Genomic DNA, 25,926 nt, shown 5'->3' on the forward strand with positions numbered 1-25,926 from the left:
TTCACACCAAGATACATATTTTTTCCAAATACGGTGGTAATGTTTCGACGTTACTCGCTTTCTGGCCTGAATAAGGGTGGGGATGACCTCCTCGGGAATACCCTTCCTGGCTAGGATACGGCGCTCAAGAGCCATGCCGTCAAACGTAGCCGCAGTAAGTCTTGGTACACACACGGCCCCTGCTGCAGCAGGTCCCCTCGAGGACTAAGAGGCCGAGGTTCTCCTATGAGTAACTGTTGAAGATCTGGGTACCAAGCCCTCCTTGGCCAGTCTGGGGCAATGAAGATTGCTCGAACCCTTGCTTTTCTTATGATCCCGAGTACTTTTGGGATCAGCGGAAGTGGAGAGAAGACATACACTGACGGAAACACCCACTGGGTCACCAGTGCATCCACTGTTACTGCTTGAGGGTCTCTCGACCTGGAACAGTATCTCTGAAGCTTCTTGTTGAGACGCCATCATGTCTATTTGAGGAACTCCCCAAAGACTTGTCACCTCTGCGAACACTTCTTGGTGGAGGCCCCACTCTCCTGGATGGAGATCGTGTCTGCTGAGGAAGTCTGCTTCCCAGTTGTCTACTCCCGGAATGAATATTGCCGACAGAGCTTGTAGATGTTTTTCTGCCCAGCGGAGGATTTTTGTCGCCTCCGCCATTGCCGCTCTGCTTTTCGTTCCGCACTGCCTGTTTATGTATGCGACTGCTGTTACATTGTCCGCCTGGATCTGCACGGAACGGTCTTGAAGATGTACCACTTGTTGAAGGCCGTTGTAAATGGCTCTTAGCTCCAGAACGTTTATGTGAAGGCAGGCTTCCTGTGGTGACCAAAGTCCCTGGAAGTTTTCTCCCTGAGAGACTGCTCCCCAGCCTCGGAGACTTGCATCCGTGGTTACCAGGACCCAGTCCTGAATCCCGAACCTGCGTCCCTCTAGTACAGTGATGGGGAACCTTTGGCACTCCAGCTGTTAAACTACACATCCCAGCATGCCCTGCTACAGTTTTGCTATTTGGCCATGCTAAAACTGTAGCAAGGCATGCTGGGATGAGTAGTTCAACAGCAGCTGGAGTGCCAAAGGTTCCCCATCACTGCTCTAGTAGGCAAGAGCTGTGTAACCACCACAGGAGCGAAATCCTGGTTTTTGATGACAGGATTATCTTTCTGTGCATGTGTAGGTGTGACCCCGACCACTTGTCCAACAGGTCCCACTGGAATACTCTGGCATGGAACCTGCCAAACTGTATGGCCTCGTAGGCCGCCACCATCTTCCCCAACAACCGAATGCACTGATGGATCGACACACTTGATGGTTTCAATATCTGTTTTACCATTTTCTGGATTTCCAGAGCCTTTTCCAGCGGAAGAAATACTCTCTGAACTTGTGTGTCCAGAATCATCACGAGGAAAGACAACCTTGTCGTCGGTTCCAACTGTGACTTTGGGTAATTTATGATCCACCCGTGTTGTTGGGAGTATTGACAGAGAGTGATATGTTTTGTAACAACTGCTCCCTGGATCTCGCCTTTATCAGGAGGTCGTCCAGATAAGGAATTATATTGACTCCTTTCTGACGAAGGAGAACCATCATCTCCGCCATCACCTTGGTGAATACCCTCGGCACCGTGGAGAGACCGAAAGGTAACGTCTGGAATTGGTAATGGCAATCCTGAACAGAGAATCTCAGATAAACCTGGTGAGGAGGATAAATGGGAACATGCAGGTGAGCATCATTTATGTCCACCGACACCAAGTAGTCCCCCCTCCTCCAGACTGGCAATCACTGCCCGAAGTGATTCCATCTTGAACCTTTTAAGGTAACCATTCAGATCCTTTAGATTTAGGATCGGTCTGACCGAGCCGCCCGGCTTCGGAACCACAAAGAGGCTCGGAAAAAAAACCCTCCCTTGTTGTGACAGCGGTACCAGGACTATGAACTGGTCTTGACATAATTTTTGGATCGCCGCTGTTACTGCTTCTCTTTCTGACAGAGAAAATAGGATTTTGGTACTTACCAGGTAAATCCTTTTCTTTGAATCCATAGGGGGCACTGGAGTACTCTTGGGATATGGACGGCGTAGCAGAAACAAAGGCACTGAATATTTAAATTTAGAACTCTCCACCCCTCCATATCCCAGAGTACCTCAGTGTACGACCTCAGTGTTTTTACTGAGCGAACTACTATAGAGAGGTTGACAATGGAGAATTCCTATAACATAACGGACAACAACAAAGTTGACCCATAACGTTACTGTCAACTAAACAGTTGACACCATAACCGATAGACCTTTATAATTTGAACCAATCGGTGAAAATGTGTTACCATAAGCTCCTTTGAGCTTAACACAACCCAGGTAAAACTGCTCTGGGTGGGCGTCCAGTGCCCCCTATGGATTCAAAGAAAAGGATTTACCTGGTAAGTACCAAAATCCTATTTTCTTTTTCATCCACTAGGGGTCACTGGAGTACTCTTGGGACGTACCAAAGCTTCCCTTGTGGGCGGGAGAGCTGTTTGACACTTGTAACAGTAGGCAGCCAAAGCTAGATGCTGATGCCGCAACCGTTTAATAACGTGTAAACGCGCACAAACGTGTGCACTGAAGGCTATGTAGCCGCGTCGTAGACGCTCCACGACCAGCTGGTCCTGACATTCCCACAGAACCTGTGGAATGAGCTATTACTGACGAAGGCGACTGTAACTTAGCCTTCAAGTAAGCCTGACTTGTAATCATTTTGATCCATCTGGATAATGTCTGCTGAGAAAACTGGCTAACCCCAGTTGGCCGCATTATAGAGAACAAACAACGTATCCGTATTACGTACTGTAGACGTTCGGGACATATAGACGCGTAATGCGTGTACCACATTCAGAATTCTAGAATGTGCTGTCAACACAGGAACCACTATTGGTTTATTGATGTGAAGAATAAGAAATCGGAATTCGTCCGAAGTTCTGCTTTGACATGAGAAAACTCAAATACGGTGGCTTGGAATACAAGGCACCCAAATATGAAAACAAAACCCTTGCCGAAGCTAAGGCTAGAAGAAAACGTTTTCCAAGTGAGAAACTTAATCCCCATTTGTTGTAAGGGTTCAAAATATGAAAACTGTAAGAAATCTGAACCCAGCCTCAAGTCGCATGGCGCTGTAGGTGGGATAAATGGAGGCTGCATTTGATGACACCTTGTAGAAAAGGTGTGTACCGACGCAATAGAGTCAAACGTCTTTGAAAATAACTTGACCACACAGATACCTGCACCCTCAGTGCAGATAAACTCAGTTCTCCATCTCACCCCGTCTGTAAAATAACAGAATACGGGTAACTTGAAAGATGATGTCGGAAACTTCCGAGCTTCACACCCACCTATATAGGCACACCAAATTTTGTAATAATGAGCTGACGTAAGCGGCTTCCTAGCTAGTAACATGGTTGGTATAATACTGTAATGCCCTATTTCTTTTCTTAAGAGGGCGGTCTGAACCCCCACCCCGTCAACCGCAGCCGCGGTACATAGGTAAATAAGGGTAACAGAACGGTCCCTGTTGTAACAGGTTGGACGTATTATGAGCGGGCCAAGATCGTGTGCAAGTATTCCTTGGAGATTCGAGAAGCAAGCTCTCCGAAACCCATGAGATATCACTAGTATGACTGTGACGAACTGTCTTATGATCCGTTTTAGCAACGGAGAGAGCAGCGGAAAATGGTGGAGCCAGATACACGAGGCTGTATGACCACACGAATGTGAGAAACTCCACCGCCACTGCCCTTGTGATCTGTCGTTCTGTACACATACTGAGCGTTTGAAATTGTGGCGAGATGCCTTCAATTATACCTGAGGGTAACCCCACCTGTGGATTCACATATGAAACACCTCTGGATTTAATGCCCAGTTTTCAGGATATAAATCCCGACGGGTGAGATCATCTGTCTAACAGATGTCCACTCGCGGAATGAACCCCGTTGACATCACATAATGGTGTTCTGGGCAATTGAGGATTCGAGCTACCTGCCGCATTGCCATGCGGCTTCTTGGTTCTCCCTGGTTGTTGTGTATGCAACTGCCGTTGCGTTGTCTGACTGCACTTGGTCAGAGTGAAAGCGAAGCATGTAGTGCATTGTAAATTGCACGGAGTTCCAGGACATTTATCGACAGCAATCTGTCGTGATCCGTTTTAGAACCCCTGTCGCTGATCTTTTTTAACTACAACTCCTGAACCTCTGAGACTCTCGTCCAGAGTATATACACCCTCGCCCCTCTGTGGGAAACGCGAGTGAAGCCCGGCAAACTAAAGCGCTTTGAAAACACATCATTATTCCTAACAGGCGAATACACCAATGTACCGCTAGTGTGCGTGGCTTTTGCACTAATTACTAGATGTACATTTGTTCTTGCTGGTGTAGTAGGTAAATGTCTTTGATTTACCGTATTTATAATCTTACCTAGGAATTGACGTCGTTTAGACGGAATTAGATGCGATTGTTTTTGAACTTGACCTGCCACCGCAGTATACATTAGTAGCGCAAGTTAGAGGAACTCTGTTGAGACAGAGTTCTTATGAGCAGATCGTCTCAGTATGGAACGATTGTCACTGGCAGGGCTCTGAGATGAGCTATCCTCACCAACATCACTTTGGTAAATACCCGAGGCGTTGACAAGAAGCCAAATGGTAGAACCTGAAATGGTTAATGGTTGTGGCGTTTTGCAAACGCTAGAACCTGTAATGACCAAACCGGAATGGGTAAATACGCATTGTGAAGATCAAGTGCAATTATGCAATTTTGTGGCTCCAAATATGCAAATACTAACCGCAGAAAATCCATTTTCAAACTGCAGTAAGTGACTTGCTGATTGAGACTGCGACGGAGCTGTCTGGTTTTGTTACCCCAAACAGAGGGGAAGTAACCCTGACTCTGTTGGTGTACTATGCCTGGAAATAAAAACAGCTGAAACCAGCAGAGACTAAATGGCAACCTGCCAAACCGTTCGACAGAGGCAGTCTTGTCCTTTAATCTGTAAATAGCGGAGACATCCATGAGTTGATGTCTGGAAACCCCGCAAATGTAACGTGTAAAGACGCGCTTCCACAATTGGAAAATGGAGATGGCCTAATAGGTCGTCAAGCCACTGGCTTGTTGACTGTAGCGTCCTGTCGTTACAAGGCGTGACTGTTTTTGTACCACCGCCTTGAAAAAACTGAAGTCTAAAGGGATTAAACGCCGGCACAAGTATTTCCGTTTTGATACTGGATGCGGTAATGGCTGAATATCAAATTTAGGACCAAACAAGCTCTGGCCTTGTCGTGCTGAAACTAGCGACGATGAAAAGTGAGAATCGAAGTAACCGGCGTTAGCAGAAGCTTTACAGATATACTCTGCAGCTTCTCATTAACAGTGATCGTCATTGTTTCCATACATAGAGTCTAGTGACCCAAATGTATATTGGGTCTTTATAATGTTTGACACAGACGAATTCACCAATGGCGGATCGCGTCATTTAGATGTGGAAACGATTAAATAGTGGTTAGAGTCTACTCAGTCTCTGTAAAAATGGAGACATTGACTCACTGGGTTTTAGCAATGTATGGTTGTCAAAAACCCCGCACTATCTGAGTGCTGGTCTAATGTACCTGTCACGATCCGGGTATCTGGACGCCATTTCTTACCCATCAGATGCCTCCTAAGGCTGGCTCAGCGCTCCAGGACCGGATCCCATCTGTTATCCTGATGTGTACATTCCTGTATCCTCTCCTGTCACTCTGGGACGCTGTCACAGTAAACGCCATATTACACCTGGCATGGCGTCTCCCGCGGTCTCCGCCGCCGTCCCTGAACTTCTGCATGCAGAGTGTCTGAGTGGCGATTACGTCAGCCGCGGCCTCCGCTGTGTCCGCGTGGTTGGATGTGCATCTGTCAGCCTGGCGCCTCCTGTCTCCGGTGGCCGGCGCCGCCATTACTGTTTTCATTACCACATGGATTACAAACCAAACTTCCCTCCAAGTGTCTGCATGGGCGCAGCCATCTTGGATTCTGTCAGCTGATCATTTCCACCAATCTGTTCTCAGTATTGATAATCTGCATAATTGCCTAGCCAATCCCTTCCTTGCTGCAGGTATAAATACACTGTGCCTGAGCAAGGAAGGCGTCAGTGCTTTGGTTGTCAAACCTAGTTCCTGTTTGTCTCTCTCCTGTGATTGTCTTCCAGGTTCCAGCTCCTGTCTCAAGACTTCCACCATAGAGACCCGCACCAGCATTCCACCTGCGGTGTAGCCTGACTCTCCAATCCATTGTGGATTCATCTGTTTCCAGCTACAACATTACCTGCTTCCAGCTCAGCTTCCAGCAGAGTACAGCTTCCCTTAAAGGGCCGGTGTCCTTTCTACACTTTACCACTCTCCACCGGTATTATTATTTCTCCGCTCTCAAGTTCTACATTTCAGTTCATATTTCATCGCTCCCAAGTTCATTTATTATTTAACTGGTTCCAGCCAGTATCCACTCCGTGCTAACAACAGTCTGGTTCCAGCCAGTATCCACAGCAGCTGTTTTATCTTCAGCAACCCAGCTTTTCCTGGAACACCAGCTGGCACAATCCTGGGTTATCTCCATTGCTACAGTCGGGCCTGGTAAGGACTTTCCATCTAGAAGATCATAAGAACTATCTCACACTACCAGTGCCCTGTGGCTCCTGCCATCCTGTAGTACCCAGGAACTGTATTTATTCTTTGCTGACTTTTACGTTTTCTTTTACTGCTGCTGTGTTGCGGAGTTGTCATAATAAACATCATTGACTTTTATCCAAGTTGTCGTGGTCACGCCTTCGGGCAGTTATTATTCATGTTACTTACATGTCCAGGGGTCTGATACAACCTCCCAGGTTCCGGTACATCTCAGCCCCTACAACTGAGGCTGCCTCCCGTCAGCTCAGGCCCTCAGTTGTGACAGTAAGCACTGACCTAATGAATCCAGCCGGAGACCAGGATCAAGCGGCCAGGCCGATGCAAGAACTGGCAGCCCGACTAGAACATCAGGAGGCTGCACAGGGCCACATCATCCGCTGTCTCCAGGATCTCTCTACTCGGCTGGATGGGATTCAGACAACTCTCCGTGGATCAGGCGCGTCTGGTGCGTCAACCACAGTGACTCCAGCTATAACCCCACCCACCTTACCCATTTCTGCTCCACGTCTTCATCTTCCAACGCCAGCAAAATTTGACGGATCTCCGAGATTCTGCAGGGGATTTCTCAACCAGTGTGAGATTCAGTTTGAGCTACAACCTGGCAATTTTCCCAGTGACCGTACAAAAATTGCCTACATTATTTCTCTTCTCAGTGGCTCAGCCCTTGATTGGGCATCACCGTTATGGGAGAGGTCCGACACCCTGCTATCTTCCTACACTGCCTTCGTGTCAACATTCAGGCGCATCTTCGACGAGCCAGGCCGGGTAACCTCAGCTTCATCCGAGATTCTCCGTTTACGCCAGGGGTCACGTACTGTAGGACAATATCTGATACAGTTCCAGATCCTGGCATCCGAACTGGCATGGAACGACGAGGCCCTGTATGCTGCATTCTGGCATGGCTTATCTGAGCGTATTAAAGATGAGTTAGCTACCAGAGACTTACCTTCTAAGTTAGATGAGCTAATCTCACTCTGCACGAAAGTTGATTTACGTTTCAGAGAGAGAGCAACTGAGCGTGGAAGATCATCTGCTCCAAAATCTTCTGCTCCTCCTCCTCGTCAACTGTCACCATCTAAAGATGAGCCCATGCAACTTGGCCGTTCCCGTTTAACTCCTGCTGAGCGCCGAAGACGTCTCTCCGAGTTTCTCTGTCTCTATTGTGCAGCTCCGTCTCACACCATTAATGCCTGTCCCAAACGTCCGGGAAACTCCAAATCCTAGCTCGCCAAGGAGAGGGCCGGCTAGGAGTAATGATCTCCTCTCCATCTCCTCAAGATTGTTATCTCCCAGTCTCGCTTCAAGTTGCTCAACGTTATCGGAAAGTCATTGCCCTCCTTGATTCCGGAGCAGCTGGGAACTTTATTACCGAAGCCTATGTTAAACGGTGGTCCCTACCCACCGAGAGACTTCCTTCGTCCATTTCTTTAACTGCCGTGGATGGCAGCAAAATTTTTGATGCAGTTATTTCTTTAAGGACTCTACCAGTTCGTCTGAGAGTGGGAGTTCTTCATTCCGAACTTATTTCTTTTTTAGTGATTCCAAGAGCCACACATCCTGTGGTCCTGGGCCTTCCATGGCTCCGTCTTCACAATCCTACAATTGATTGGACGACTACGCAAATCCTGGCATGGGGTTCCTCCTGTGCTGAGACATGTTTGTTTAAAGTATTGCCTGTCTGTTCTTCCTCCCCCAGGTCGTCTGATGTTCCACCTCCTCCATATCAAGATTTCACGGATGTGTTCAGTAAAGCTTCTGCTGATATCCTTCCTCCTCATAGAGAATGGGACTGTCCGATTGATCTCGTTCCAGGGAAGGTTCCACCTCGAGGCCGAACTTATCCGTTGTCTCTGCCTGAGACGCATTCTATGGAGGAATATATTAAAGAGAACCTAGCAAAGGGGTTCATTCGACCTTCTTCTTCTCCAGCCGGCGCAGGCTTCTTTTTTGTAAAAAAGAAAGATGGTGGTCTGCGGCCGTGCATCGACTACAGAGGTTTGAACGACATTACCATCAAGAACCGTTATCCTTTACCCCTGATTACTGAGCTCTTTGACAGAGTTAGCGGAGCTACCATCTTTACAAAGCTGGACTTGCGAGGTGCATACAATCTCATCCGGATCCGTGAGGGTGACGAGTGGAAGACCGCCTTTAACACCCGTGACGGACATTATGAGTACCTCGTCATGCCCTTCGGATTAAGCAATGCTCTAGCTGTCTTCCAGCATTTTGTCAATGAGATCTTCAGAGACATTCTATACCGTCATGTCGTGGTCTATCTAGACGATATCCTCATTTTTGCCAACGATTTAGAGGAACATCGTTTTTGGGTTAAAGAGGTTCTGTCCCGTCTCCGTGTCAATCATCTCTATTGCAAATTAGAAAAATGCGTCTTTGAAGTCAAGTCCATTCCGTTTCTAGGGTACATTGTGTCCGGTTCCGGACTAGAGATGGATCCTGAGAAACTACAAGCAATCCAAAATTGGCCGGTACCCTTAACCCTCAAAGGGGTCCAGAGGTTCTTAGGGTTCGCCAACTATTACCGAAAGTTTATACGAGACTTTTCCACCATTGTGGCGCCTATTACTGCTTTCACTAAGAAGGGTGCTAACCCGTCCAAGTGGTCTGAAGAAGCCATGCAAGCATTTCATCTTTTAAAACAAAGGTTCATCTCTGCGCCTGTTCTGAAACAGCCTGACATCGACTCTCCTTTCATCTTAGAGGTGGATGCCTCCTCCGTTGGAGTAGGAGCGGTGTTATCTCAGAGGGCTAAAGATGGCCATTTACACCCTTGCAGTTTCTTCTCCCGGAAGTTCTCCCCAGCTGAGCGCAACTATGCCATTGGCGACCAGGAGTTGCTAGCCATCAAGCTCGCTCTAGAAGAGTGGAGGTATCTGTTGGAGGGAGCTTCTCATTCAATCACCATACTTACAGACCACAAGAACCTTTTATACCTGAAGGGCGCACAATGTCTCAACCCTCGTCAGGCCAGATGGGCACTTTTCTTTTCCAGGTTCGACTTTAAACTCCAGTTCTGTCCGGCCTCTCAGAATCGCAAGGCCGATGCCCTTTCCCGCTCATGGGAGCAAGAAAATGAGTCAGAGTCTTCAGACAAGCATCCTATTATAAATCCGTTGGCATTCTCCACGGTAGGGATGGACTCTACGCCCCCATCAGGGAAAAGTTTTGTGAAGCCGATGCTAAGGAAGAAGCTCATGCATTGGGCCCATGCTTCCCGTTTTGCCGGACATACAGGTATCCAAAAAACCCTGGAGTTTATCTCTAGGTCCTATTGGTGGCCAACTCTGAAAAAGGACGTCTTGGAGTTTATTGCATCTTGCCCAAAGTGTGCCCAACATAAAGTATCCCGCCAGTCGCCTGCGGGGCAACTGGTTCCACTATCCGTTCCCCGTCGACCATGGACCCACTTGTCGATGGATTTCATTACAGACTTACCCATGTGCAACAAGTTCAATACCATCTGGGTGGTAGTTGACCGGTTCACCAAGATGGCACACTTCATTCCTCTCACCGGTCTTCCGTCAGCTTCCAAGTTGGCTCAAGTATTCATACAAGAGATCTTCCGACTCCACGGTCTTCCTGAAGAAATTATCTCAGATCGAGGAGTTCAATTCACAGCCAAATTCTGGCGAAGTTTATGTCAAGTCCTCCAAGTCAAGCTAAAGTTTTCCACGGCTTACCATCCTCAGACCAATGGTCAAACCGAGAGGGTGAATCAGGACTTGGAGGCCTTCCTCCGCATCTATGTGTCCTCCTCTCAAGATGACTGGGTTCAATTACTTCCCTGGGCCGAGTTCTGTCATAACAACCAGTATCATTCTTCATCTGCTTCAACACCATTCTTCACTAACTTTGGATTCCACCCTAAAGTCCCTGAGTTCCAACCGCTTCCAGCAACTTCTGTTCCCGCAGTGGATATCACCTTGCATCAATTTGCCAATATCTGGAAGAGCGTACGATCAGCTCTGCTCAAGGCATCGTTCAGGTACAAGAAGTTTGCGGATAAGAAGCGTCGAGCAGTTCCTGCTCTCAAGGTGGGTGATCGGGTATGGTTATCCACGAAGAATTTGAGGTTAAGAGTTCCCAGTATGAAGTTTGCACCTCGCTATATCGGTCCTTTCAAGATTGAACAAGTCATCAATCCTGTTGCTTACAGACTCCAGTTGCCTCCCTTCTTAAAAATACCCAGGACATTCCATGTTTCCCTGTTGAAACCGCTGATCTTGAATCGGTTTCATTCCTCACTTCCTCCAACTCCGAAAGTCCAAACTCAACGAGGCGTTGAGTATGAAGTGGCCAAGATCCTGGACTCACGTCACCGTTACGGTCAACTACAATATCTTATTGACTGGAAGGGTTATGGTCCTGAGGAACGTTCATGGACCAATGCTTCTGATGTCCATGCTCCTGCCTTGGTCCGGAGATTCCATTCCAAGTTTCCTCAAAAGCCAAAGAAGTGTCCTGGGGCCACTCCTAAAGGGGGGGGTGCTGTCACGATCCGGGTATCTGGACGCCATTTCTTACCCATCAGATGCCTCCTAAGGCTGGCTCAGCGCTCCAGGACCGGATCCCATCTGTTATCCTGATGTGTACATTCCTGTATCCTCTCCTGTCACTCTGGGACGCTGTCACAGTAAACGCCATATTACACCTGGCATGGCGTCTCCCGCGGTCTCCGCCGCCGTCCCTGAACTTCTGCATGCAGAGTGTCTGAGTGGCGATTACGTCAGCCGTGGCCTCCGCTGTGTCCGCGTGGTTGGATGTGCATCTGTCAGCCTGGCGCCTCCTGTCTCCGGTGGCCGGCGCCGCCATTACTGTTTTCATTACCACATGGATTACAAACCAAACTTCCCTCCAAGTGTCTGCATGGGCGCAGCCATCTTGGATTCTGTCAGCTGATCATTTCCACCAATCTGTTCTCAGTATTGATAATCTGCATAATTGCCTAGCCAATCCCTTCCTTGCTGCAGGTATAAATACACTGTGCCTGAGCAAGGAAGGCGTCAGTGCTTTGGTTGTCAAACCTAGTTCCTGTTTGTCTCTCTCCTGTGATTGTCTTCCAGGTTCCAGCTCCTGTCTCAAGACTTCCACCATAGAGACCCGCACCAGCATTCCACCTGCGGTGTAGCCTGACTCTCCAATCCATTGTGGATTCATCTGTTTCCAGCTACAACATTACCTGCTTCCAGCTCAGCTTCCAGCAGAGTACAGCTTCCCTTAAAGGGCCGGTGTCCTTTCTACACTTTACCACTCTCCACCGGTATTATTATTTCTCCGCTCTCAAGTTCTACATTTCAGTTCATATTTCATCGCTCCCAAGTTCATTTATTATTTAACTGGTTCCAGCCAGTATCCACTCCGTGCTAACAATCTGGTTCCAGCCAGTATCCACAGCAGCTGTTTTATCTTCAGCAACCCAGCTTTTCCTGGAACACCAGCTGGCACAATCCTGGGTTATCTCCATTGCTACAGTCGGGCCTGGTAAGGACTTTCCATCTAGAAGATCATAAGAACTATCTCACACTACCAGTGCCCTGTGGCTCCTGCCATCCTGTAGTACCCAGGAACTGTATTTATTCTTTGCTGACTTTTACGTTTTCTTTTACTGCTGCTGTGTTGCGGAGTTGTCATAATAAACATCATTGACTTTTATCCAAGTTGTCGTGGTCACGCCTTCGGGCAGTTATTATTCATGTTACTTACATGTCCAGGGGTCTGATACAACCTCCCAGGTTCCGGTACATCTCAGCCCCTACAACTGAGGCTGCCTCCCGTCAGCTCAGGCCCTCAGTTGTGACAGTACCCTTCTCACTCGTAGTTATCGCTGTGAGATTTGACATAGAATCGTGCATTAAATTATAAGACCAGTTAAATAAACACCCTGGTACCCAAAGGGAAATTGGCCCTTTGGAAAGACTGTCCTTCGTTAGAGCTGGCGGAGTAACTTCCGAGACTCCGATGTTACCGCTCCTTTAATTTGAATTGCCAATGCTTAACATAGGATCTTTAAAATTATTTTTAGTCTGCGCTAGAGCCTTACTCGCTATGCAGACAGACACCACAATAGGCAACGGACAGACACTTGCACGACTTATTGAAGTTATTATGTGTCATATATATATTTTTATTGCTGAAAAGCATATTAATCCCAGCCGTAGGCAGGCATCAAAAAATTATATGAAACTCATGGTTGTTCCTCTCCACGGAAATCTTTAGTAAAAGGCGAAAGATTTATTCGATCTGAAGACAAACCAGAGTATTCTTTATGTGAAAAGCAGTTCACATGGGCAGCCTATGTGAAACCCGAACCAAATTCCCACTAACACCCCTGCGCCTCTGGTGGCTTAGAGATGTAGGGCAGGAATGTTCCAGAATTACAAACTGGAAAACAACAGGAAGCATGGTTAAAATGGCCCCTTTGCCATGCTGACCCTGATAATCACAGAACAAGTTACAATTGTTTCCGTGTTAATATAGCCTATTATACAGTGATAATCACAGGCAGGGTACAACACATGCTCTATGAATATAATTACAGACATTAATATAGGCTCAATAGCCTATTATACAGCAATAATATAGGCTCACTAGCCTATTATACAGTGATAATAACAGACATTAATATATAGGCTGAATAACCTATTATACAGTGATAATCACAAACATTAATATAGGCTCAATAGCCTATTATATTGTGATAATCACAGACAGTAATATAGGCTCAATAGCCTATTATACAGTGAAACTCACAGGACAGGTTACAATACATTATAAATACCTGTCACATATATATAGCTGCATATACACTGTGCTGCTGTTCATATAGGTATTTTACATACCCTTGCCGCTGTGATCCGCCAGATTCCACCGCCCCTCTTCCCCCCTGTAACGCTGTGTCTCTGCGGGAAGCCCGGGAAGACTTGCAGGGAGGCCTTCTTGCAGCCTCTTAGCGCTGGCACTGATCTGCGGGTGGATGGTGCTGGGCGGCCGGACGGAGCGGCGGCCCGGTTATTACCGTCTTAGTGCTGAGAACTGAGGGAGCGTCTGCGGCCGTATGGCGCTGGGCGGCCGGACGGAGCGGCTGGGACGGGCGGACGGAGCGCTGTATGGAGCTTGCAGACGTAGCGGCTGGGGCTGTGGCGGGCGGATGAGCGGCGGAAGCGGCATATTAAAACCAACATAGCGGGGCGGCAGCCTGCGCTGACCGCCCCGTTCCCCAGCCTACCTTGCTTGTATCCCTGATCATGGCTGCGACGGGGCTTCTTATGTGTAAGCTCCGTCCAGCTCTCCAGTGATCTTAGTCATGGCTGCGACGGGGCTTCTTATGTGTAAGCTCCGTCCAGCTCTCCAGTCATGGCTGCGACGGGGCTTCTATGTGTAAGCTCCGTCCAGCTCTTCAGTCATCCAGTCATGGCTGCGACGGGGCTTCTATGTATAAGCTCCGTTCAGCTGTTGCAGGAGCAGTGGGCTGCCTGTGGCTGTGAGGGTGCTCTTTGTGAGGACCGACACGCCATGCGCTGCCCGTGCAGCGGCACTATCCCGGACCCATGTTTTTCCTGAAACTGGGAAGGGATGTGCTTTTGAAAAAAGTAAAAAATAAAAAGTAAAAATGAAAAATTAATAAAATCTTCCACAAAGTGTGGGAACTCCCACAAGCCGATGTTAGTGCTTTGAGCACAGAAAAAACACTGAGGTCGTACACTGAGGTACTCTGGGATATGGAGGGGTGGAGAGTTCTAAATTTAAATATTCAGTGCCTTTGTTTCTGCTACGCCGTCCATATCCCAAGAGTACTCCAGTGACCCCTAGTGGATGAAAAAGAAACTGGCAAGGTCGATTTGAAAAATCGGCATGGGGAAACGTCTTGAAACTCCAGCTTGTACCCCTGGGATACTATTTGCAACACCCAGGGATCCAAGCCAGACAGAATCCAATCCTGGCTGAAGAGTCAGACGTGCCCCCACCCGAGCGGCCTCCCGCAAGGGAGCTCCAGCGTCATGCTGGGGATTTGGCAGAAGTAGGGGTAGACTTCTGCTCTTGGGAACCTGGAGCCGCTGTGGGCTTCTTTCCCCTTCCCCTACCTGCAAAGAAGGGGGAACCTCTCGTCTTTTTGTATTTATTGGGCCGAAAGGACTGCATTTGCGGGCGATAGGTCTTTTTTGCCGGTGCAGAGGGCAAAAATGTTGACTTACCTGCGGTAGCCGCCAAGACTAACGCATCTAGACCATCACCTTTATATGGGAGAGCCTCCATGTTTCTTTTGGAATCTTCATCCGCGTTCCACTGGCGAATCCACAATGCCCGCCTAGCTGATACTGCCATGGTAGCTGCCTGTGAACTCAAGAGTCCAATATCCTTCATTGCTACCAGCATGTAGGCGGCAGCGTCCTTGATATTCCCTAACTTAAGGAGTATCTCATCTTTATCAATCATGTCAATTTCCGATGACACGCTTTCTGACCATTGTTCAATAGCGCGACTCACCCATGCGCAGGCAATAGTGGGCCTAATCAGTGTACCATTGGTAACATAAATGGATTTCAATGTTGTTTCCATTTTGCGGTCTGCCGGTTCTTTAAGAGAAGCTGTGCCAGGAGCAGGGAGAATTACCTTCTTTGTCAACCTGGAAAGTGCACTGTCTAACACAGGGGGTGACTCCCATTTTTTCCTGTCCTCAGCCGGGAAAGGGTAAGCTATAGGAATCCTTTTGGGAATAGGAATACGAAATCTTTTATCAGGATTCACCCACATCCCTTCAAACAGAGCATTTAGTTCGTGTGAAGGGGGGAACGTGACTTTGGACTTCTTTTCCTTACATAAATACGCCTTCTCCTGAGGTACAGGAGTGGTTTCTGTAACCTCCAACACGTCCCTTACAGCCACAATCATATATTGTATATTTTTTGCCAATTTATGATCTCTCTCTCTGGATTCACTATCGTCGACACAAGAGTCAGAATCCGTGTCGGTATCAGTGTTTACAACATTTGCAAATGGTCTCTTATGTGACCCAGAGGGGCCGCCCGCATAAGGAATAACAGCATCCTGAAAAATCATATCTTCCACATATTTTCTCCAGCATGCAGCCTTAGATTCAGACTTATCTAATCTACGGTTAATCAGATGCATACTGCCACGTATCTCTTTCACCCATGCAGGTTCTTGGTGTGCCGGTAGCGCCACCACATTACAACTCTGTGTCCCTAAAATGGCTTCCTCGGGGAGGAACTCCCTGCCTCAGACATGCCTCACACGTGTTCAGCACACCAATAGACACACTGGGACTTATTTTGGGGACAGACCCACAGTAAAATCTGTCAGAGGGACACAGGATAGGAGCAGCCAGTTCACAATCCCAGCGCCAGTATTTCCTGTGAACACAGTATGTCCACAGCCTAACAGCGCTTTTTAAATAGTAATATACACTATCAAATGCACCACAATCGCTTTGTGCCCCCACTTAATAGCACCCTGTACTTGTCAGAAGTGGAGGAGAGGACCAGCGTGTTCTCTGCAGCCTGAGGAGAGAAAATGGCACTGAGTAGTGTGCTGGCTGCCTGAGGAAGAAGCTCCGCCCCCGCAATGGCGCGTCCTTACACTCATACAAACACTTTTATACTGGCGCGGGTAGGGCTGTGCCAGCAGCAACTTATTCCCCCTTTTAGCCAGTTTGAGGTATTTTTCTTGTAGCCCAGGGCGCCGCGCCGCCCCCCCGCGCCCTGCTCCCTGTAGTGCCTGTGTGTGTGGGCAGCAATGGCGCGCTGCGCTCCCACCAGCCTCGCCGCACCTTAGCCGTCACTTACTCGATAGGTGAGTATAAGAAGAATGATCTTCTGTCTTCTGATTTCTGGCTCTGTGAGGGGGGTGACGGCGTGCTGTGGGAGTGAGCATCTAGACACGGCTAGCGTTCATTCCCCTTCAGGAGCTAATGGTGTCCTATCAGTCAGAAGCAGAGCCATGAAACTCTGAGGAAGTTGGTTCTGCTTCTGCCCCCTCAGTCCCACGAAGCAGGGAGTCTGATGCCAGCAGGTCTCCCTGAAAATAAAAAACCTAACATAAGTCATTTCAGAGAAACTCAGTAGAGCTCCTCAGAGTGCATCCAGTCGACCTGGGCACATTTCTAAAACCGAGGTCTGACACCCAATGAAAAGTCTTTAGAGTGCCCATGTCTCCTGCGGATCCCGTCTATACCCCATGGTCTTGATGTCGTCCCCAGCATCCTCTAGGACGTATGAGAAAACTAAATTCTGACCATAACTCTCTCTCTAACTACCGTCCCATCTCTCAGCTCCCATGCCCCTCCAAGCTACTTCAGAGACTCTCCTATACTCGCCTCACACACGTTTTCTTAACTCCCACAATTTATTGAACCCACTTCAGTCAGGCTCTCGTGCCCAACACTCCACAGAGACAGCACTGACAAAAGTAGTGAATGGGGGGCGTGGTTTGGCTAGCAAGGAAGGAGGCTGTGTTTCACCTCAGCTCCTCCGGTGAACACGGAATCCCTAATAACGACTATCTATCCCCCACATGGCCAAGTGGTAGCCCAGCAGACCCCTTTACCTCATCACCACAGCCTGGGGAGTCCCGCGGAGTCGGGGAGCGCTTTTAAGCGCTTCTGCGGACTGCGGCCCTCTTCCCGGGCGGAAGCCGGGGTCTGGAGTTGGAGGGGAGCCCGGATCGCTCCGTCCGGAAGTGGACCCCGCTGCGTGGCGGCGCCCGGCGGCTCCTAATACACCGCCCGGATTCACCGAGCCTCGGCTGAGGAGGGGAGGACGGGTCCCGTGTCTGGGGGTAAGTCCGCTCCCCGTGTACCCGCCGTCTCCTGCACGCGGCCCCGCAGCACTGTGCGTCCCGCTACACGGACCGCCCGGCGATCCTGCTGACGGCTGACACCACTTGCCCTCCCTTCACCCTGCAGGCACTGAAGCTCTCCCTCAGCCTTCGGCCGCATCATTCCGGGGGGGCCTCACTCAACTATACGAGGCGGCAGCCCCGACTGGATTGTCTCCATCCCCACAGACGCTCACTCCCGCTGCCCCAGCACCTACACATACCCTATTAGTACAGGGGCATTATTTGTACAACAGGAACTGGGCTCGTAGAGCCGGGGGAGGCCTTAAAACTCCCCTGCAGGTTGCGGCCTAGCTCTTTTCCAGAAGCAGGGGTCTCAATTTATCACTACACCTGAGAAAGGCCCTCTCATTAACCCTGAGCCATCACCCACACAGAAAACTCCCCCTTGTGGCTACCTTCAGATAATTCACCAAAGAAGTGCACTTAAACTCGCTCAAGGGAAACCATCCGAATATTTATTTATTTATTTTTTGCAACTTTGAGCAAATGGCGCTACCAGCCACGCACTACACCTGGCTGTTGTTGCTGCTGCTACGGATACCGTAATGCACTGCTGATGCCAAGCCACAGGGAGCCGCTCCGCTGAAGGCATTCTAATGCGAGCTATGTAAACAAACTCAACCTCGTTAATCCGATTTCAGGGAATCTAAACCCTCCGCCGCTGATTGAGTGATGACCAGGAACAAAAGACCCTCTAAAAAGGCCGACACATCAACCCCGCGAAGAAACATGTCACAATCCGCTATGAACACCTTTCTACAGCCCACCCCACCCGCCCTGGTTGATAGCCCTCCGCAGATCCATCATCTATCTCCTCCGGGTGTGGAAGCACCTCATGCTAGCTCCCCAGGAAATAGGGATCTACAAGATATTCTAGCTTACATGAAAAACCTACCCACTAAGAAAGATCTGCAAGATACAGTACGACGTGAGTTGGCAGCCGTGAGACAAGACATCTCCCACATCTCCGACCGGATGACGAGCCTAGAGGATCACCAGGATTCCTCCGACACATTTTTAAAGTCGTTGGCAACCATCATTGATGCTCAGTCCTCAGAGATCCGCTCACTCCAAGCACGACTAACAGATTTGGATAACAGAGGGAGAAGAAACAATATCCGTGTACGGGGCCTGCCGGAGGATGTCCCCCAGACGGGTCTGATAGATGCCCTCACGAAAATCTTTAACGAGATCCTGGGCAACGACCCCAACGATTCCATTACTTTTGACAGGGCCCATAGAGCCTTGAAACCAAGGGGTCTTACTGCAGATAGACCACGTGATGTAATCTGCAGATTGCATTACTTCTCCCAAAAGGATGACATCATGCGCAAAGTCCGTCAACTCGACGGTGTTGATTTTAACGGCTCATCGATCCAAATATATCAAGATTTGTCCTGGCACACACTCCAACAGCGAAAGGCCCTCAAGCCCCTAACGGATGAACTCCGTAAACGCCAATTGAAATATCGATGGGGCTTCCCTTTTAATCTCCAAGTCTCCTCGTCGGGGAGAACCCACACCCTCAACTCATATTCGGACCTCCCGGAATTCCGTATGGGACTGGGCATTTCGAAACCTGACCTGCGCGATTGGGACTTCCCTACTCCAGAGCTACCATCTCTCCAGCCCTTGCACACCGGAGCTCCCTGGACGGAGGTGCGGAGGGCTGGGAAACGAAGCTCCAACGGTGTGTCCCCCCCCCCGACAGGGACTCACGTGTCACCTGATAGAATGATAGCGGCGAGACACGATTTCCTGGAACACAGCGTGATACCATTTCCTACTACTGATAGACTCTCATTCGATGTCTCGCTGTCGCTGTGGCTCGGCCCCCTCCCCCCTATTATGTCACGAGTCGTTGACTGCAAATTTCTGTCCCCTGATCGTGGGATTTCTTGCAGCCGGCCACTCGACGTCTTTTACATATTAACGAGGTTTACAGTTTAAAGTTTACAAATAGCTAATACTATGTATGGTTAATGATTCTTGCTCTACTTTTGCTTATTGACAAGATGCCCTTGGCGGAGGCTCCCTTATCCGCCCCACACCCGCCCCTGGCTGTAATGCCTTTTGGGTTTCCAATCCTCAGCTGGATTGGTAACTCCAACGCGGGTTTTCCGAATGTTATTGTTGTCTTTTGTTTTGTTTTTTAATCTTTCCATGTTCTACCCCTTTCTTACTTTTCCCTACCCCTCCCTCCTTCCTTTCACTGACCATCCTGGACCTGCAATCCCCCACCACGACCTACGCCCCCCATGACATCCCCTGGTAGAGTTAAAGTAACATCGATCAATGCGAAAGGCCTTAACGTGCCGGAGAAAAGATCATCCCTGTTGCGGTCCCTATGGGCTGACAGAGTGGATGTCGCGCTAGTCCAGGAGTCACACTTTAAAATTTCCGCCAGGAACCCACCCTTGACTAACTACCGTTATCCCCAGGCCTTTTACAATAAAAACCCAGACGCCAAATCCAAGGGTGTGGCGATAATATTCTCTAGGACCCTCCAGCTGTCGGACATAACAGTCCACAAACCGATCCCAGGCCGCCTCTTGATAGTCAGCTGTAAAAATAAGAATTTACTCACCGGTAATTCTATTTCTCGTAGTCCGTAGTGGATGCTGGGGACTCCGTCAGGACCATGGGGAATAGCGGCTCCGCAGGAGACAGGGCACAAAATTTAAAAGTTTGACCACTAGGTGGTGTGTACTGGCTCCTCCCCCTATGACCCTCCTCCAAGCCTCAGTTAGGATACTGTGCCCGGACGAGCGTACACAATAAGGAAGGATTTTGAATCCCGGGTAAGACTCATACCAGCCACACCAATCACACCGTACAACTTGTGATCTGAACCCAGTTAACAGTATGATAACGTAGGAGCCTCTGAAAAGATGGCTCACAACAATAAACAACCCGATTTTTTTGTAACAATAACTATGTACAAGTATTGCAGACAATCCGCACTTGGGATGGGCGCCCAGCATCCACTACGGACTACGAGAAATAGAATTACCGGTGAGTAAATTCTTATTTTCTCTGACGTCCTAGTGGATGCTGGGGACTCCGTCAGGACCATGGGGATTATACCAAAGCTCCCAAACGGGCGGGAGAGTGCGGATGACTCTGCAGCACCGAATGAGAGAACTCCAGGTCCTCCTTAGCCAGGGTATCAAATTTGTAGAATTTTACAAACGTGTTCTCCCCTGACCACGTAGCTGCTCGGCAGAGTTGTAATGCCGAGACCCCTCGGGCAGCCGCCCAAGATGAGCCCACCTTCCTTGTGGAGTGGGCATTTACAGATTTAGGCTGTGGCAGGCCTGCCACAGAATGTGCCAGTTGAATTGTGCTACAAATCCAACGAGCAATCGTCTGCTTAGAAGCAGGAGCACCCAGCTTGTTGGGTGCATACAGTATAAACAGCGAGTCAGATTTTCTGACTCCAGCCGTCCTTGAAATATATATTTTCAATGCTCTGACAACGTCCAGCAACTTGGAATCCTCCAAATCGCTAGTAGCCGCAGGCACCACAATAGGCTGGTTCAGGTGAAACGCTGATACCACCTTAGGCAGAAAATGAGGACGCGTCCTCAATTCTGCCCTGTCCGAATGGAAAATCAGATATGGGCTTTTATACGATAAAGCCGCCAATTCCGACACTCTCCTGGCTGAAGCCAGGGCCAGTAGCATGGTTACTTTCCATGTAAGATATTTCAAATCTACCGATTTGAGTGGCTCAAACCAATGGGATTTGAGAAAATCCAAAACTACATTGAGATCCCACGGTGCCACTGGGGGCACAACCGGGGGCTGTATATGTAGTACTCCTTTTACAAAAGTCTGGACTTCAGGAACTGAAGCCAATTCTTTCTGGAAGAAAATCGACAGGGCCGAAATTTGAACCTTAATGGACCCTAATTTGAGGCCCATAGATAATCCTGTTTGCAGGAAATGTAGGAATCGACCCAGATGAAATTCCTCTGTCGGGGCCTTCCTGGCCTCACACCATGCAACATATTTTCTCCAAATGCGGTGATAATGTTGTGCAGTCACCTCCTTCCTGGCTTTGACCAGGGTAGGGATGACCTCTTCCGGAATGCCTTTTTCCCTTAGGATCCGGCGTTCAACCGCCATGCCGTCAAACGCAGCCGCGGTAAGTCTTGGAATAGACACGGTCTCTGCTGAAGCAGATCCCTTCTTAGAGGTAGAGGCCACGGATCTTCCGTGAGCATCTCCTGAAGTTCCGGGTACCAAGTCCTTCTTGGCCAGTCCGGAGCCACTAGTATCGTTCTTACTCCCCTTTGCCGTATAATTCTCAGTACCTTGGGTATGAGAGGCAGAGGAGGGAACACATACACCCATGGTGTTACCAGAGCGTCCACAGCTATTGCCTGAGGGTCTCTTGACCTGGCGCAATACCTGTCCAGTTTTTTGTTGAGGCGGGACGCCATCATGTCCACCATTGGTCTTTCCCAATGGACTACAATCATGTGGTGAACACTGCCGCCCAGCGAAGAATCCTTGCAGCTTCTGCCATTGCCCTCCTGCTTCTTGTGCCGCCCTGTCTGTTTACGTGGGCGACTGCCGTGATGTTGTCCGACTGGATCAACACCGGCTGACCCTGAAGCAGAGGTTTTGCCAGGCTTAGAGCATTGTAGATTGCTCTTAGTTCCAGTATATTTATGTGAAGAAACGTTTCCAGGCTTGACCACACGCCCTGGAAGTTTCTTCCTTGTGTGACCGCTCCCCAGCCTCTCAGGCTGGCATCCGTGGTCACTAGGACCCAGTTCTGTATGCCGAATCTGCGGCCCTCTAACAGATGAGCACTCTGCAACCACCATAGCAGAGAGACCCTTGTCCTTGTCGACAATTTTATCCGCTGATGCATCTGCAGATGCGATCCGGACCATTTGTCTAGCAGATCCCACTGAAAAATTTGTGCATGGAATCTGCCGAATGGAATCGCTTCGTAAGAAGCCACCATTTTTCCCAGGACTCTTGTGCATTGATGCACAGACACTGTCCCTGGTTTTAGGAGGTTCCTGACGAGTTCGGATAACTCCCTGGCTTTCTCCTCCGGAAGAAATACCTTTTTCTGAACAGTGTCCAGAATCATCCATAGGAACAGCAGACGTGTCGTCGGGATCAGTTGGGATTTTGGAAAATTCAGAATCCACCCGTGCTGTTGGAGCACTACTTGAGTTAGTGCTACTCCGACCTCCAGCTGTTCTCTGGATCTTGCCCTTATCAGGAGATCGTCCAAGTAAGGGATAATTAATACTCCTTCTCTTCGAAGAAGGATCATCATTTCGGCCATTACCTTGGTAAAGACCCTGGGTGCCGTGGACAATCCAAACGGCAGCGTCTGAAACTGATAATGACAGTTTTGTACCACGAACCTGAGGTACCCTTGGTGTGAAGGGCAAATTGGGACATGAAGGTAAGCATCCTTGATGTCCAAGGACACCATAAAATCCCCTTCTTCCAGATTCGCTATCACTGCTCTGAGTGACTCCATCTTGAACTTGAATCTTTGTATGTACAGGTTCAGAGATTTCAGATTTAGAATAGGTCTTACCGAGCCGTCCGGCTTCGGTACCACAAATAGCGTGGAGTAATACCCCTTTCCCTGTTGTAGAAGGGGTACCTTGATTATCACCTGCTGAGAATACAGCTTGTGAATGGCTTCCAATACCGTCGCCCTGTCTGAGGGAGACGTTGGCAAAGCAGATTTTAGGAACCGGCGAGGGGGAGACTTCTCGAATTCCAACCTGTAACCCTGAGATACTACCTGCAGGATCCAGGGGTCCACCTGCTAGTGAGCCCACTGTGCGCTGAAATTCTTGAGGCGACCCCCCACCGCCCCTGAGTCCGCTTGTAAGGTCCCAGCGTCATGCTGAGGCCTTTGCAGAAGCCGGGGAGGACTTCTGCTCCTGGGAAGGGGCTGCTTGCTGCAGTCTCTTACCCTTTCCTTTGCCTCGGGGCAAATATGAATGTCCTTTTGCTCGCTTGTTCTTATAGGAACGAAAGGACTGCGGCTGAAAAGACTGCGTCTTTTTCTGCTGGGAGGGGACTTGAGGTAAAAAGGTGGACTTCCCGGCTGTTGCCGTGGTTACCAAATCCGATAGACCGACCCCAAATAATTCCTCCCCTTTATACGGCAATACTTCCATATGCCGTTTGGAATCCGCATCGCCTGACCACTGTCGTGTCCATAGACTTCTTCTGGCAGATATGGACATCGCACTTACTCTTGATGCAAGAGTGCAGATATCCCTCTGTGCATCTCGCATATAAAGGAATGCATCCTTTAATTGCTCTATAGTCAATAAAATACTGTCCCTATCCAGGGTATCAATATTTTCAGTCAGGGAATCCGACCAAGCCACCCCAGCACTGCACATCCAGGCTGAGGCGATTGCTGGTCGCAGTATAACACCAGTATGTGTGTATATACTTTTTAGAGTATTTTCCAGCCTCCTATCAGCTGGATCCTTGAGGGCGGCCGTATCAGGAGACGGTAACGCCACTTGTTTGGATAAACGTGTGAGCGCCTTGTCCACCCTAGGGGGTGTTTCCCAGCGCACCCTAACCTCTGGCGGGAAAGGGTATAACGCCAATAACTTCTTTGAAATTAGCAGTTTTTTATCAGGGGTAACCCACGCTTCATCACACACGTCATTCAATTCCTCTGATTCAGGAAAAACTACAGGTAGTTTTTTCAGACCCCACATAATACCCCTTTTTGTGGTACTTGCAGTATCAGAGATATGCAAAGCCTCCTTCATTGCCGTGATCATATAACGTGTGGCCCTACTGGAAAATACGTTCGTTTCTTCACCGTCGACACTAGATTCGGTGTCCGTGTCTGGGTCTGTGTCGACCGACTGAGGCAAAGGGCGTTTTACAGCCCCTGACGGTGTTTGAGACGCCTGTACAGGTACTAACTGGTTTGCCGGTCGTCTCATGTCGTCAACCGACTTTTGCAGCGTGCTGACATTATCACGTAATTCCATAAACAAAGCCATCCATTCCGGTGTCGACTCCCTAGGGGGTGACATCACCATTACCGGCAATTGCTCCGCCTCCACACCAACATCGTCCTCATACATGTCGACACACACGTACCGACACACAGCAGACACACAGGGAATGCTCTGATAGAAGACAGGACCCCACTAGCCCTTTGGGGAGACAGAGGGAGAGTTTGCCAGCACACACCAAAGCGCTATAATTATATAGGAACAACCTTATATAAGTGTTGATTCCTTATAGCTGCTTAAATATATATAATATCGCCAAAAAATGCCCCCCCTCTCTGTTTTTTACCCTGTTTCTGTAGTGCAGTGCAGGGGAGAGCCTGGGAGCCTTCCTAGCAGCGGAGCTGTGTAGGAAAATGGCGCTGTGTGCTTAGGAGATAGGCCCCGCCCCCTATTCCGGCGGGCTCTTCTCCCGGTTTTTCTGAGACCTGGCAGGGGTGAAATACATCCATATAGCCTCATGGACTATATGTGATGTATTCTTTTTAGCCAGAAAGGTATTAACATTGCTGCCCAGGGCGCCCCCCCCAGCGCCCTGCACCCTCAGTGACCGCCGGTGTGAAGTGTGCCTGAGCGCAATGGCGCACAGCTGCAGTGCTGTGCGCTACCTCATGAAGACTGAAAAGCCTTCAGCCGCCGGTTTCTGGACCTCTTCTTACTTCGGCATCTGCAAGGGGGTCGGCGGCGCGGCTCCGGTGACCCATCCAGGCTGTACCTGTGATCGTCCCTCTGGAGCTAGTGTCCAGTAGCCTAAGAAGCAAATCCATCCTGCACGCAGGTGAGTTCACTTCTTCTCCCCTAGGTCCCTCGTTGCAGTGAGCCTGTTGCCAGCAGGACTCACTGAAAATAATAAAACTATCAAAACTTTTACTCTAAGCAGCTCTTTATGAGAGCCACCTAGATTGCACCCTGCTCGGACGGGCACAAAAACCTAACTGAGGCTTGGAGGAGGGTCATAGGGGGAGGAGCCAGTACACACCACCTAGTGGTCAAACTTTTAAATTTTGTGCCCTGTCTCCTGCGGAGCCGCTATTCCCCATGGTCCTGACGGAGTCCCCAGCATCCACTAGGACGTCAGAGAAATATGTATGAGCCCATACACATTTGTTGTACTCTATGCCCCAAATAAGGACCAGATCCCATTTTTCCGCTCCGCCCTTACCTTGGCGGAACCACTACTTTCGTGGGTTGTGGTTGTGGGGGGAGACCTGAATTGGATAATGGATCCATCACTGGACTCATCTTCCGGCTCTCCCCGGACGTCCCTACGCCAACACCGACAGGTTAGGCGACTATTTCACGACCTCCAGCTGGCTGACTCCTGGAGAGTTCTCCATCCC

General features: G+C 49.2%; 1 protein-coding gene and 1 non-coding gene across 3 annotated transcripts in view; both read right to left on the minus strand.

The window, feature by feature from the left end:
- Nucleotides 1-25,926, minus strand: part of LOC135055639 (nucleolar transcription factor 1-A-like) — a 154,498-nt gene that overhangs the window by 104,145 nt on the left and 24,427 nt on the right. The gene's annotated exons all lie outside the window — the stretch shown is intronic.
- LOC134899861 (U5 spliceosomal RNA) lies at nt 12,838-12,952 on the minus strand. The gene has a single exon (XR_010173410.1). It is a non-coding gene; the product is annotated as a U5 spliceosomal RNA (small nuclear RNA).

This window comes from Pseudophryne corroboree, chromosome 3, assembly GCF_028390025.1.
Source record: "Pseudophryne corroboree isolate aPseCor3 chromosome 3, aPseCor3.hap2, whole genome shotgun sequence".
Classification (NCBI taxonomy): Eukaryota; Metazoa; Chordata; class Amphibia; order Anura; family Myobatrachidae; genus Pseudophryne; species Pseudophryne corroboree.